Genomic DNA, 16,648 nt, shown 5'->3' with positions numbered 1-16,648 from the left:
ATCTACCGACTTTAAACAAACGCAAACACATAAGCGAAATATGATAAGATTATCAGTGGTAGTGAATGATAAAAATTTCAATAATAGCTAATAATTGTTTCAGTTATAATAGTTTTATTGTTAGTAATTTAGTGTGATGTTCATTATGGGTCGGTCTGTGTGTTTGTTCGTGTCTGTTGTGTGTTTGTCTGTGCTTGGTGTGAGCGGACAGCAGTGTGAGGTGGCTCAGGTGTGCGTAACCGACTTGAGCGCAGACGAGTGCTTCGGCAACCAGGTGTTGCAGCCTAACAGCAGTATATTCGGCTGCTGCCCAAGCTGCCAGCCTCCCTCGAGCCAGCCCGGTACGAACTAATTTGGAACAAACTATAATATATCTACACTCTATGCGGGGTCGACACTTCTACACGAGTCTAAAAATAAACAAGACTTATTTAGATTTTTACGCTTTAGTGGCAACAAAGGACGTAGAACTGACAGTGTAGAGACTTTAGAAATATCGGATGCTAATATATTGTTTCCTGTTCTACGTAGAATACATTTTTATTTCGCAAATTTCGATATTGAATATAAGTTTTATTGTTTCACAACATTCAATAGACATAACGTCACCTCCATTTTATAAGGTTTCCTTGCTGTAATGTGCCACTCAAGTGTAGATACAATGTTTACCTAAAAAAACACTAAAATTTTTTTAGAGTTATTAGACACTTTAAATACACAAAAAAACTTTAATTGCTATTTGCATTTAAAGTGTTTCTGTTAATTTAATTGTAATTGAACACCTTTGAAATTGTTAAGAAAATTTCCTATGACGTTTAAAATGATTTGCCATAGGGCCCGAGGCGGAGACGTTGTGCAAGCCGCCAGCAGCTTGTCTGCCGGACGGACGCTACGCACCGGTGCAGTGCAAGGGCGATTTATTCAGCGGAAGGTGGGTTACCGCTACAGATCCGTAAACCACGGCTAAACATATAATTTTTATTGCAAATAAGTGTGTTCTTTTACACATCATTTTCTTACATACAATAGAAAATGGATTGTTTTCATAGACACTGATGTTATATAAAAGTGTTTTACGGTTGTCCTTTTAGTGTCTGCTGGACTGGGAGACAATAGAGTAATACAACAAAGGATTCTGTCTCTTGACCAAATCAGTAATCTTATAACAATAAGATGATTTCCTGAGATTGGAATTTAAATTGTTCAAGTTTACAGCACAAGTATGACCATAAGAATAATCTAGAGATGTGTTATCTTTACAATAATATATTAAAGAGGAAACAGACTAATTATAATAATTAATCAGATGTCTATTACTGCTTGTTGTTAGGCGCGCATTTTTCAAAATTCTCTATGCTCAGAAAGTCGCGACCGCCAGTTACTAAATGCATAGTGAACCGACTCTGTTACACCGCACTGCACCAGCCGATATCTTGTTTACATTACACATTTACACTGTACACAGATGTTTCTGCTCGGACCAAAACGGGACCAGAATATTTGGACAAATGTGGAGGAGCGAGGCGAGTGATATGACTTGCGGTAAGTTATTGAAACTCTTCATAATGAAGTTGTATCCTTACATATTTATAAATATTAATAGAGATGAAATTTTATGTCTTAACATAGTCATTAATTGTTATGCTGAGCTAATTTTCATAAGGACAGCTTTAAGACCTACTAATACGATTGCTAATCGCATCACTATGGAAAATAGTGATTTACGATATTATTGCCATATATAGTTTCGAAGTTTCGAAAGGTTAACTTTTGCCGATTTTTTGCGGGACTCATAAACTCATGTATATGTAGTATGGTAGTAATTGGTGTCTCTTTTATGCAAGATCTAGATAAAGCATTGTCTACGCTCACTCATGAACACTGATGTAATATAACATATAACTAGTTAACACACAAATACGTTTTATCAAATTTATTATATTTAAATTCAAACATAGCCCCACTCCATCAGCATATAATTTTAAATAAATTACTTTTGACTAACTTTTAATATAATAGTAATTTGCATAATATAATTACGTAATTTTTCAAACCATGCCTTCCTAACATCCTCCTGCTAACCACGTCAGCGCTATCAAAATGGTTTTGTATTACATTACCTGCTAACGTGACACGAGTTCATGACCAAACATTATACCTAATATTACTAACATAAGGTATTATTAAACTATGGTGAATTTTAGTGCAACGATATTTTAAACAAAACATTTTTAACATGAAGGTGAAATCGCATCGATATTACATGAAGAAACGTGTAAAAGGTGAAGGAAGTGGAGAAATCTAACAGGATAGTGTAATTACAGCTTGCAGCCGTCGTAGGAAGGAACTAGAGGATTCTGGAAGGAGCGTGGTTAGCTTGCACTGCACGCCTTCCGGCGACTACGAGCGGCTGCAGTGTGACGATGGCATGTGCTGGTGCGCTGAACCAAGAACAGGCCAGCCGGTTGTACAACCCTTGCCTGAAGAGGATATGAAATATCTGCCATGCTGTGTGTACATGTAGAGTTATTCTAAGTAATATGAATAAGATTGTGCTTAACGTTGATGCTCGGCCTTATTTAATGACAGATTCTAAACCATTCTAAATATCTAGGTTCGTTAAAAATATTTGACATAACCAATTAAACTCTAATCAGGTCTCTCTAGTCAGGCATAAGAAAAAATAGTTTCTTACATCAACAGTACTGTATACGATTTAAATAACATAATCTTGGAGTTAATAATTTAGCAAGGCAAGACTTATAAAGGCTTTACCTTAATAAATAAATTGCACGCAAGTAAATGAATCAGACATTATAATGTGACGAACAAAGACCTCCAGTTGCAATGCACTTGTTTAAATACAAAATTTCAGTGTAATCACATGACATGGCACAACTAAAGTCATCGTAATGTTATCTCTTAAATCTATAATAACCCCAAATACACTTGTACTTTTAAGATCCTTGATAAATAAAGTTTGCAAACCTTAATTAACAGGCAAATAAAACCGAAACCATTTGTATTTTTTTTTCAATAGGTCTTCATTAATTCTGTCAGTTTAAATTACAGATAGTTCTGGTATTATCGGCGAGCAGTATCTCAGAAAGTGTGAAAGTATCGTGCAAGCATTAAATATGATATACAAGGAGCAATCTGAGCATGGTACAAATTTCTTAGGAAATCCTATCACTTTCTGCGACTACGATGGCAGCTATGGTCCTTATCAGATCAGAAATGGCATGTAAGTACATACATTTAAGGAAAAGATGATAAAAAATTATATAGTTATAATTTAAAACTGGTAGTGTTTTCTGACATGTTAACATTATTAAAAGACACCATTTGTGTCATTCCCTTATAATTTTGGCATCTGTAAAAAACCAGAAACCAAGTGCGGAATCTTGTACCTGAAAATTTTCTGTTGTATTTCAAACTGACAAAAAACACATGTTCAATGGAAATGTACTTAATATTTTGTTTTGTTGGTATGTTTGAATTTTTCCAGTGCGTATTGTACCGATCGTCTAGGTGAGATCCTTGGTTCCTGGCAGACAGTATCAAGCGAAATGTCCGGAATGAATTGCAGTAAGTCTTAAGTTACATTTTACTTATCAAGTAATCTAAATACACAACTTTTATTGTAAGAATTATATAAGAAAATCTGTTAACGAACACTGCTACAGTAAATTTTCATAAGATAGACTAAGCAATTGAATCAAGTCAAAATACATTTAATAATAGGTACAGTTTGAGATCTTTTAAATCTGGTTTTCTAATTGATTGAGTCGGTGATTTATAAACAATTACGTGATTTAAACCCAATTACGGTAAGCCAATATGAACCAATAACCTTTTGAATCAGTAACAATTAATCGAAGTACTTCGTTTACAATAATATACTTGCAATGAGAGACAGTGACAATTTAAGTGGCCATTTGTTATAAAATACATTTTATTAATATTTCACCATATAAAAAATTTAAATATTTATTGAACAGAATATTTTTTCATTTAAAGCGAAAAGTTATTTGGTCATATTTTATTAGTTAGTCATTATCAACGCCATCGAAAGTCGATCAGTGATTTCGCGTAAAGTATGCAGTCCATATTGTACTATACACACCTCGAGAAATAAAGGACAAGATGCAAATTTAAAAAGTAGGCCGAATTGCTTTGAGTTTAATTCTCAAGAAATGTAAAAGTTAATTAACTTTATAGGCATATTATAAAAACTAACGTAAATTACTATTGAAGTTTCCAAAATTTTATAGATAATTATATTCGGCCTGATTGCAATAAACATCGCTTTTAAAATTTCTTCTCTTATTGTTGTAAGCGGGTAGATAAAATGTACAAGTTTGTAACCAGTGAACAAGTAACAAATGTCACCACAAATCGGCAACATTTTCCTACCCAAAAATTAAATAAAGCATCCACGAACGCTCATTTACAACAAGGAAGGTAGCGTTAATGAAACTTATATTACCCGTTTGCGTAGGCAAATCAATGACACCTTTCACTGAAAACGTATCTATCTGTACAATGTTACTTTAAATCGCAAGGAATTAGAGGAATGATGATAAAATCTGGATTGAAGTTAGTGCGCAAAATAGCTGAGAATTTATTATAATTAGCATTATTTCAATACAAAGTTAATTCCAACTCGTTAAATAGCAACAAGTACCAACCTTGTCTAATTCTGCAAAATGCATAACGCAATAACATCGGAAAACTTTGCCAGCAAAAAATACTCCACAAATCCGTAAACAAACATTTGTATCGATTAAAATTTTAATTCGTGAAACAAAGCACATCAACAACATCCTTTCCTTGATGATGGACTCTACTTACTCAATATACTATTAACAATGATAAAAGTATGCGTTCTATACTTTAAGCTGAAATGTGGAGAGTTCAAGGCACCAAAAGAATACGATTATCCCGTGAATTGTGAGACTTTAGAACGAGTTGGTTTTATGGGAATCATTCGCGATTCTAGTTAGATAAACGGAAGAACACGGATACCGTTAGCGCGCACACGCAGCGCGACCGGTCGCCGACCGTGACCTCATTACCGACATACAGAGTACCTGATTCCATTCATTCCGCAGCGCACCTCAAGGAATGTCAAGAGAATGTCGCCGATCGCAACTCTTACCGAATTCAAGAGCGAGTCGCAATTTACATACATACTTGATTCATTCTCGACAACACAATACTTTGCAAAATATTCAAGGACAAGTATTTTTTTGCTTCGAAAACAATATCTATTCAATGTTGTCGTTTATGAAAAACTAAATTTAATTCTTCCTGTATATTTCATTGTTTAAGTTAATACCTAACACGGTAAGTTAAATAAGTTTTATTAAAAATTTCGATTAATTTAAGTAAGATTCCGATTGAATTATGTTTATTTAAAAGACATCTCGAAATGAACACGAAATTAAAATCGACCTTAAGTTAACTTTAATGATGAACGTCATTAATATATAGCTATTTAATTACACATATTGCGGTATATTTACTCGGGAAAATTACGACAAAAAAATTAATACATTACCATCATATTTGCTAATGGATTGATAATTAAAAAAACGACAATTTTATGACAAACTGAAAATTTATTCTAATGTTATTCGTCGTCAATAATCAAACAAAAATAGTCAACAACCTTTATTAACTTTTGTCAAATTAAAAAAAATATGATAAGGTACTTGCAGAGTCTATCATCATTTTAAGTCTAGATCTTTTATAATACTATTCGATAGATTAATTATATACTTTAACTATAACACATAACTGGGTTAATTGGGCATAAGCTAAGATCTCACTGTTTCAAATATCATTGCCCCGTCAATACATATCCGTACCACATGCTGAGTTGACGTCCGAAATTGGCAATACCTCACTCGGTCTATATTAATAAATCGACTTATGAAACATTGGATGTAATAACGTTCTTTCGTTAAAAAATTATAATATCCTGGCTACTTTTTTTGTAATAAAAAAATGCATTTTCGATTATCAACAGCAATAGCTGAATGGATAGATGATTGATGTACGATCCCAATCCTCGTGGATTCCGTTGGATTAACTAAGTATTTTTGGAGAATTTCTTGTTTGTTATACTAAAAATTGATATAATCCTGAAAGAGCGTACCGTCGAACTTTCAAATTTACTAACAATATTTTTCTTGTTAAGCAATAAATTTGACAATTGTATAACACAGACAAATGAAAAGGCTTTCACCGTTCGTAATCGTCAGACTAGCTCTTCGAAGATAAGCAGCGCGCAAGAAAGTGGCGATACAATCATCTACATGTGAAAATCAATGACTATTTTACGTGTTGTTACACCTGTAGTGCATGCTTTCTTAACTTTTCATTGGATGTTTGTAATACTAATATTACTTGGAGAAATTTCTCTACAAGATATATTTAAAATCCGTTCAACAGATGTTTCATAAAATCTTTTATAACCTCACGCAAAATTTCTTACATAACATCCGATATAGTATATATTAAAGTGGAAATCTTAAAAGTACATATTTAAGGTGAACAGAAGACGGTATCGACCGGATTAGTGACGTATTTGGATGTCTACAACCGCGAATCCTCACAGCCTATACACCTGTACAAAACTATAGACTTTCCTCTATATTACAAAGAAAATCTGACAAGGATGACAAGATGTTTTATACAGATTTTACGACGGTGTAAACTCACAGCTTGACAGGTTACGCGTGGGTGTTTGTTGTATAACATTTTATGCTTAATTAATTTTGAAGGCTTCGTTATACGTACACGCCATTAGGTAACAGCCAGAAGATGTATTGAGTTTATCTTGGAATCTCATTCGTTAAAATAATATAAGCTGGCGGTTTGATATGAGTATGTATGTTTACGTAAATATGTGTTGCTATCCACAGATTGTGCTAGAGACACCATGATGTACTTCCCACAGCGGGGCATGACAGTGACAGAGGTGTGCCTGGCGAACGGCAACTACCGTCGGAACCAGAACGTCGGAGATGTACACTACTGCGTCGACAATGACGGCTACCCCATAGAATGCTAACCGAATGGCCTAATAACATAGACTAGCCATACCTTATAAATTTTTTATCCTGCTTACATTAACATTACACAATAATAAATTTAATTTCATAGTATTTTTGTTTATTTGTTCCCAGAATCAACCTTGGTTAAATGTCTTAAGTATGGAATATTGGGAGATTTGTCAAGTATTCTCGATCTACATAAGATGAATAAAAAACTCGAGTTTATCTTTACGCAGGAAGACTACATCAGGCTTCAGGATGTGGTTATAAAGGTGTGTAGTCGAAGTAAATGAGTATATTAAGTGAAACGTGCAGGGTATGTGTACAAGTTGATACATACTGAACAAGTGGCAGGCCGCAGTTCGCGGCGCAACGCGTGTCACCCGACGCCGCGCGCCCGCCCGTTCGCCGCGCGCCCTCTCCCATCTGTAAAACGCATCGGATTACAATAAGGCCAACCATCATATACAAGACATCACTCCAACACATATTTTAAAAAATTGACGCTAACAAAATTAAACATCTATTTTGTGTAACGATAGAATAAATAAGGTTACTTAATTTTTACATTTACATTAGATAAAAACTGGAATAAACAGCGGTGGTCAATGATAAGGAATGACATTGTCGAAATCATTGTTAAAGGTTCTCCATACTACATATCATCGTTTTGTTAACAAAAAAACTATCATAGACGTTTCATCAGGATAGTAAGGGGTTTCGAAAACGTTTGTTTTTGTAATGCACGAGATGAGCTAAATAGCTTACGGGTGTCGTCCCTTTCAACGGGGTTCTTTCGTCTAGTACATACGCCCCGTAGTCATTGCCTTTATTCACCAAAGCTTGGTAGTCATCTCAAATATTTATTATTTAAATATCATCTAACTTTGTTAACAAACACGATACGAAAGAACTTGTTACCTAAGTTCGAGTTAGTGGTTAATTTATTTACGGAAATAGCTGTGGCATAGTGTGTCACTGAATAGCTTGAAAGACTGCTCGATTTTATCTGATAGTTTATTGACTTGCATATAACTATTTTCTTTACATGAAATGAAAACATGGCAATGGAATGTCTTGCACATAGATAAATTTAGTATTATTTAGATACTAGCTTTCGCCCGCGACTCCATCTGCGAGAAATTAAAAATTAAAAATAAAGCAAGTAGCCTACATGGTCTTCCAGACTATCCAGTACATTTTTACCAATTACATCGAAATCCGTTGAGCCTATTAGGCTATAAACTCTAAAAAACATCCATCCATCCCTCTAAACTTTCGCATTTATAATATAAGTATCAAGTATACATTATCATTTACAAAATGTTCCAAGAATACAAGATCATTTCGTGCCCAAAAGACAAAACGTCCGTGATTACAGATCCGGTCTTTTTTATAAATTAAATTTAAAGCAAGCGTGAAATTCAAGAGAAATTGATAAAGTCGACGATAACATTTGTTTTTGTCATACGTTACCTCGGTGTTGACGCTCTAAAATGATCGAGCGTTTACCAGGAAACTAATAAATTCCACACGTTTGTGAATAGCTTTAACATATTGTTTTAGAAATTTATTAAAGTTACACAACCAAATGCAACTACGCCTTTATTAATAAATATTTGGATTTCACAAAACGTTTTGTGTGAATTATGCGATTCAAGGGCGAATCCAGCTTTGGCGCCAGGAGGGGTTCACATAGTCGTGGTCAAGTCAAGAGCTTGACAAAATATGTAACTATATTTTGTCAAGCTCTTGACCAACCAGCTCAGGGGGGGGGGTCATAACCCCCCTCCCCCTATATTCACCCTTGATGCTATTAAACATTCTAATGTGTATTGACGATTGTTCTGTTTAGTCATATTTAAACGTTGGAGATTCAAAATTTATTGAATACCTTCAAAAACGTATATAATAATAGGTGTGCGGATAAACAACTAGTTTTCCACGACCTGACCTACAATCGATATTTCGATCAGTAACTCATGCATGAAGTTACCAGCTATTTTCGCAAACTTGCACAAGCAACTTTCACAATCCCAGTGCGAGCTATTTTACTATCGGAAACCAATTATCTGAAATGCAAAATATGTTTCTATGCATATTTACTGAATTCATCTCATCTTTTGTCTTCTATTTTCCGCGTAGAATAAAGAACAAACGGTTTATAGATAATTATTCATTAGCTTATTATATTAGATGTACAATGGTATAACTCCTCTGAATTGAACTATACTAATATTATAAAGAGGTCTGTAATACTGGCGACCTGCCCTGACTAAGGCTGGGCGGCATCGAGGTTCAAAAACACTTGTTAATGTTTACTTAATCACAGTTACAATAAAATGTACTCTTAATGTGAAATGTGTTTGAAATCAGTTCAATAGTTTCAAATCTGTCCTCTTCATAATATTAGTATAGATAGATTAATTATATCTGCTGCGACGCAAACGACCTTCCCCTATTTTTAACGTTACAATTAAAATAAGAGAACTGTTCTCTGTTAAAGAGATGCAAACACTTTGAAGCTAATGAATAATGAACTAAGATTGTTTTTCGTATCGCTGTACACTAGCATGATGAATTAAGTCAAGTTTTATGATATTGTGGCGTATAATTTTCACTGAAGAAGTGTCGAACCCTATATCCCAAATATAGGAAAAAAATTATTGACAGAGTGTTAAACTGCCTAAAAGTTTAATTAAAATATAGATTTAATGCCTGATCAACATATTATCACGCCTTATTCCAAAATAATCTTTTTCTTTAAAGGTCAACGTTGTATGAGCCTGTGCTACCTTTATGGGTTGCTTTTAACTTTTAGTCAAAAGGTGAAGGGACATATAGTTTAAATTTTATCTTGAAACCAAATGTCAATGCCAGTTATCTGACTCAAAATAAAAATAAATAACATTATTAGATGAAGAAAAATATTTTTTCCAATCATTCTTGTTACTTACCATTATTTTACTTCACCGCCTACTGCGTGGTAAGTAAGAACTATACGTCGTAAATTTGTAATTACCTGAAACCGTGACTCTCACAACAATGTGTTTTTATAATACTAAACAAAGTTGCTGCTTAGAATAAAAGAAAGAAAATAGAGTAATGTATTTTATTTTTTCTCTACAAAAATATTTTCTCTTAACATAGGCGACATTCAAAGCAGATCACTGAGTATAATTTGTGTGTTCATCATGAATATCGCTTCATGTCATTCATTCAAAGAGATTCACGTAAACGACGCCCCGCTTTTATTTCGGAGGGCACGGAATGTGTTCATTTTCACTTTACGTTTACATACAAACTGAGACATAAAATGTGTGAAAGTTAAACTATAAAAGCACATGACATCCTATTAACATCTTGAATATTTTATACATACAAGGAATAAAAAAAGATACGAAAATACGGCTAGTACCTATTATTAATCAGTTACGAAATACATAACGACAAATGAAGCGTGATTTTTTTAAAAGGTGAAGTTTATCTAAAAGTGGTTATGCGATATTGATTTCATTACGATATCAATTAGGCAAACGCTTAGCAAGGGAAGCCATCTAAATGATTTGGCATTCGTAAAGGGCGGACAAAAGGACCCTTCAATAAAAAAAGCACTAACCCTAGATTTATTATTATTATCAACAATGTCATTAACCTCGTCATTTTTTTTTAAATTTAATTGAATAGAACATTTTCGTACTAATTTACGATATCACTGATTTTCTTTTTTGGGGAGAAGGCCAAATAAACTATTATATAGGTTCAGAAGCCATATTATGTTGTGTTAAACATTGCTGTAACTGTCTCTAAATGGATGGTAAAAGACGTTTCCTTTGATGTATGGAATTTTAAAAGAAAAAACATTACATTAATTAAAACATCTCCTGGATATATGGACTACGAACATTAGCCTGAGAGATAGTTACGAGCGCGGCGTAGTTTATACGGCAGTCATTGTAAACGGAGCGAAGGGTGCTCAATATAGGGTGGGCTAAGGGGCGACTCCTTTCCACTTGGACACGTCACTAACGCCCTCGACGGTGCGCGAACGAACTACTGACGGTCCGTCATGTAAGCATCTATTTTAACAATGACGAAAAAACAAAAAAATGAATCAACAATTCATAAATTTACCACTAATTTTCGTTTAATAATTTTATAGTTTAGGTACTTATACAAACATTTAAAAGCTTATCATTGTTCTATATGTATACTTGGATTTAAAAAAAATGTACATCTTTGACCCATTCTATTTTCAAAATCTGTCTGCTTGGGAGATGTATATGAAACATCTATCCCTTGAACCATGCAATTTACAATGGATTCCAATAGGTCACTATCCATGAATTCTTATTGGGGCTGAATTATGAATTTAAGTATATTACTGTAATAAAGCCTTAAATAGTATACCTGTTCGAGATCAAAACCAAAAGTTAAACTCCCCTACCCCATTAGCAATTTACATTTTATGGTCAAATTCTTAACTTTTTATTATTTTCATATTTATTAAATACCCATATTACACAATAAAAAAAAGCTATCACCTGCAACTTCAAAAACAATATAATGTTGGCTATGGCTATTCATGATTTTCATCAATTATCTGTTACTAATTATTATACGATTAATTTACAATTAAGATGACTGTCTTCTAAATGAAGTTTGTCACATGTTAATACTTACCAAAAAAAAATTAGATAAAAAGATCCAAGTAAAAAAAAAACATTTTATCTAAAACATCAATGATAATAAACCAACGTTGTTAGTAATTATTTGGCAAAGGACCTCAAAAAGTGCCAATAGTTTACAATAAAAACTGTATTAAAACATTTACAAACAGATTAAAAATATATTTTAAATAATTATTAAATTATTCCTGTAGGGAAGGCGAATGTTTTACTCTTAACATACATTTTAAAATTAAAAAGCAGTAAAAAAACACTTGCAAGTAAATAAAGTAGTGTAGAATAAGCTATTTTGAGTTTATTGAAAATGCGGATGATATTAGAGGAAACAACTAGGTAAAGATTATATATCTGTACATTACATTATATTATTTACAAAACAGATTACCACAAAGACAACACCATAACAGAACATAACATCGAAAGATAGATAAATGTGTAAGAAAAAACCCACCATTCATTGACATTTTACCATACTGTGAAAGTTTGTGTGAACTGTAATACCATTGTATTAAACATAGAGATTTCAAACATTTATTACATCTAAATGTTTAAATTATAAACATAAAGCAATACCTATTTTGAATATAAAAATAAAGAACATCAAAACCAACTGTGAAAATAAACCTATCTGACTTTCAATATTTATTGTATTCCACAAAATAATTCAATTTTTGTAAGTCAAAATTGTTCAAAAGCTTTGAAGACTTACATTTATTATATGATATACAAGTATAGTTTAAATATCTGACTTGTTAATAATTTCTATAAAATATATAGTGTGCTTTATACAGCATACATATATGTAGGGATACTTTTTTATCTGTAGCTACGATAGGTTACTTAACGTGCAAATTACCGACTCGTATAAATAATGAAAGTCTAAATTCTAAGACTAAATAACTAGAAAAGAAAACTGATACTGACCTTATAAAAGCGTCACGTTTTCTCCACCTTGATGCGATCCGGTTTGCCACATCAGTGCCAATTCGTACCACATATTAACGAAATAAATGTATCACAATATTGCACTTTCCACAATATCAAATATTTCTCTGGTATCCTACTAAAATCAAACCGCACGCCCACGACCCACAATCAGTGCGTACACCGAAACAAACAGCATTCGGAAGCTTATTTTATATAGGCACATGAAACGTCAATAATCCAGGCCAGCTCTGAAGAATACCAAAATTTAGCGAAAGTACGATGTATGGACAAGAAATGAAGCGAAGATAATTAATGACACAAAAATTCGACCGCGTACATAAAAGGAAAAAATTACACAACAGAGACGTCCGAATTCTTATTTTCCTAAAATCGGTAATATCAAGCCAACCACTCAGCAGACTACCATAATTTTATAATGCTATCTAGGGATGTCCCTACAGGCGACTGTGCGTCGATAATGTCGATAAATTGAAGGATGACAATAAACGAAAATGTGTCAAGTAACATTTGTAATGTGACATAATAATTTCTAGTACTATATAACATGAACCTATGGATTAATAACATTTTTAAACAGTACATCTTAATTAGTTAGAAGAATTAGACTTCTGTTAGCGTCTCCCATTATAATCTTTGTTAAAACATTTAAATTAAAATACTTGTTTTATTTAGTTGAAAAACACATTGATTCCATTTTATTGACATGCACATCCAGAAAGATATTTTGGCGTATGTCTTGTAGATTAAAATAAATACTATCAATATTAAAGCATTACAAAACTGTAGTGATACCATGTAACACAACAATGATTTTCAAGCAAATAAAATCGATATGTTGAAATCCAAAATAGGTACGTCCCTACCTAACCGGCACGACGACAGATACAAAAACGAAATGTCAAATAAAGAATCAAACTTAAACACTGTAGAATTTTGTCAACCTATTTTGCGGCATTTTTCCACAAAAACAGTTTCAAGGTTTTTCTTAACATTCTATAATGTTTTCTATACTATAAAGCGAAATAAATACTAATCGCTAAATAAAAATAAAACTCATCGATTACACCTTTAGCGTCCCCCAGAATCATTAAAATGAGATTTTAATTTGTTTCTGCTTCTGAAAATAAATTATCTCTACAATGTATAAAGGAGTTAACTTGAGACGGCGCTGGAATGGGATGCCATTCTCGACTCCAGTGTTGGCCTTGGAAGCTCAATACAGAGAACCATATTTGTTTTAAAAGCAACAGCCAAGAGTATTGTAATGTATGTAAAAACAGTAATTGTCCTATGTTCCTTCAAAGAACATTGTATTTTGCATACTGTTTTTTGAAAATCACTTAGGTCTCAAGTCAACTCGTACGGGTCAAAGTAGACTAGGGCCTGCTTATACCTAAGCATTGGACGAATATGTCGGTACCTACCTGCATTTCTTGATCTTAGTGACAACATTTATCTTTTATCTATTGATTGACGTTAAGTTGTATATAAAAACTTATAATTTGATAAAACTATATATTGAGAAACTTGGTACGATACTAGGTGCAAGGCGGAATTGTTTTTAATCGCATTCTGTCAGAAAGTCATTGTGATCATCTCCTTGATAAGCGAAGTATTGATCAATTTACATATGTATAGGGATCGTGGACTGGAAAAAAATAAAAGTAATTTAGTTCTGAATACAATGAAACCAAGGGACTATTATCGCAAGTCTATAATTTCAGCATTACAACTAATGAGGTCATTAACAAACATGTTCATGAAAGACAGATTTTTTTTTGTTTAAAAATTATAAAAAGGTTTTCTTATTAGAATTGAAATACAAATTGTTTGTTTTCGTACAACATGAACTTTAAATTAGAGATATCGTTCTGAAATTCTTTGCTGCTGTTTTCTAAGTAATGAAATATACTACAAAATAACACAGCATTTTCTCTGTTTACGCCAACGGGATTCCATCGATCGTGTCCGCATAACTTTGCGCATCCGCTTTTTGTGAGTTTTATGTGATTTTTTGTTACTGATTCTGGATTCCTTGGACTGCAATCTAGCGCAATCGCAAGGCATGCCCCTCCTGCTGACGGTTTCGGAGGCGCTGGGACATTTCCTCTTGCGCTTGATACATTTCTTGTAGCACTTGTCCGGTTCTGGGCACGGAGCTGGCCGGGGTCGGTGCCTGTGTACGCTACATGATGGTGCCGATACACAAGGTTTTAAACTCTTAAGCGAGTATGTAGCTGAAATTAAAATAAAAAACGTTCTTTATAATTGAATTCTAAAATTGACATAAAATATTGACAAAAAAATACTTACAAAAAATAATAAAACGTTAATCTAGAATAGGAAGTATGTAATGTCCAAAAAAAAACAAATATTGAATTTTGCCATTTTTTTTATTTCAGTAAGAAAATGTCTCTGATAAACTGGTTATTGCATGAAGTTGAACACGTAGGACAGTATTTTTGTAAAAAAATATAACCAGAATATTCTTCATGGTATTGGAACATATTATGACCGGAAGTAAAATAAAATTTGTACAAGTAAATATTTAAATACAAATAACCGAGTTTGTTATTAAAGTAACAACTACAGAAAAGAATTTACAAAATTTCACAGCACTTTTTCTTCTTAACTCGACCTCTATGTCCTTTGCCGGCGCAGCATTCGGTCTTGGACCGCGGCGTCCCTTGCTTCCTCACGTACTGAATATAACTGTGACTTCCTGTCAATCTATCTTTTCTTCTCAGTTTTGCTTCTTTAGATTTTCTTTTTAAAAACTTTTCGATTTGCTTTACATTTCTCGGATTATCAGCACCCTTGAACCTTCCACAGTTACTACATTTTGCTTTCGATCTCGTTCGCATTATAGAGAGTGCACTCTGACAATGCCTTATCCCTTTGGAGGTGGTTCTTTTCAGACATCTCTCGGGATTTTGGCATGGCGGCGGCGTGGGATGGCATCGCACTGGTGCGCACGAAGCTGACGGAGTGCACGGCGGGTGGATTGCAGGAGCCATCGACGCGAATTTACTCTGCAATAAACAATCACCATTAGCAAAATAAAACATTTAAAAGAAGCCAATACTGCCACTCATTTAATTCATTATAACCTAATGCATAAAATTGTTAAACTTACCTATATTTTTAAAACACAAACATTTTATATTGTCCCGTATTCGTGAAAGAATTCGTCAAAAAATGTAAACGCATAAATTCGCGGTTAAAGGTAATATAGCATGAAGGCGTACTCACAGTATTTACTCATGTTATATTGCCACCTTTGATAATTTACCCAGACCTTGCTCCAGCTTCAGTTTTTACACTAAAGTTAAAAGAAAAAAAATATTTTAAATTGATTTTTGCTGTCCAGTGTGAAAACCAGTTTTAATTCTAACAAAGTATTACGGGAGTTGAATACTAAATTTAATTTTTCATTTCAATTGTTAAGTAAGTTAACTTTTATTTAAAGATCCTACGAATTTGTATTTAATTTTATTAAGAGAGGAAACCCAAAAACTTCTATAAGGTATATCTACTACTGCTTTAGGAATACAAAAGGTAAACATCTATGTATTTCACAAGACACGAACACTAAAGTAACAATAAGAATTCTGTATCACAGCGATTACTAAGGGTTTCATGGGTTAATGAGTGGCAGTTTTAGGCTTCTTTCTTATGGTTGTCAAACTAGGCTTGCATAGTATGGTTCTGATTTGGTCAACACGTAATAACGTAACTTACCCATAATAAACATGTTCAACTCTAGGTACTGTGTTACGAACAGTTTTTTATCATAATTATTAGTTTATTTATACTTTTAGATTTTTATAATGATTGACATAAGATTTTTCATGATTGTCTTTTTTATATTTTACGATGACGTTGTCAATAATCTTCTTACAGCGCAGTTTCAGATGGACAGTTAGCAAAGCGTTTTTAGGTTCTATA

The 16,648-nt window shown here is 33.2% G+C and overlaps 1 long non-coding RNA gene and 1 pseudogene across 1 annotated transcript; one reads left to right on the top strand and one right to left on the bottom strand.

Annotated features, from left to right (window-relative positions):
- Positions 1 to 72: 72 nt before the first annotated feature.
- LOC106104612 lies at positions 73 to 7,175 on the top strand (annotated as a pseudogene).
- A 7,224-nt stretch (positions 7,176 to 14,399) lies between these two features.
- LOC106104577 lies at positions 14,400 to 16,584 on the bottom strand. Its single transcript, XR_001225683.1, has 3 exons — positions 16,442 to 16,584; positions 15,953 to 16,022; positions 14,400 to 14,937 (listed from the first exon to the last, which is right to left on the bottom strand). It is a non-coding gene; the product is annotated as an uncharacterized LOC106104577 (long non-coding RNA).
- Between the last annotated feature and the right edge of the window lie 64 nt (positions 16,585 to 16,648).

Source organism: Papilio polytes, unplaced genomic scaffold, assembly GCF_000836215.1.
Source record: "Papilio polytes unplaced genomic scaffold, Ppol_1.0 DF823510.1, whole genome shotgun sequence".
NCBI classification, from domain to species: domain Eukaryota; kingdom Metazoa; phylum Arthropoda; class Insecta; order Lepidoptera; family Papilionidae; genus Papilio; species Papilio polytes.
This window is presented reverse-complemented; position numbering and strand designations above follow the sequence as displayed.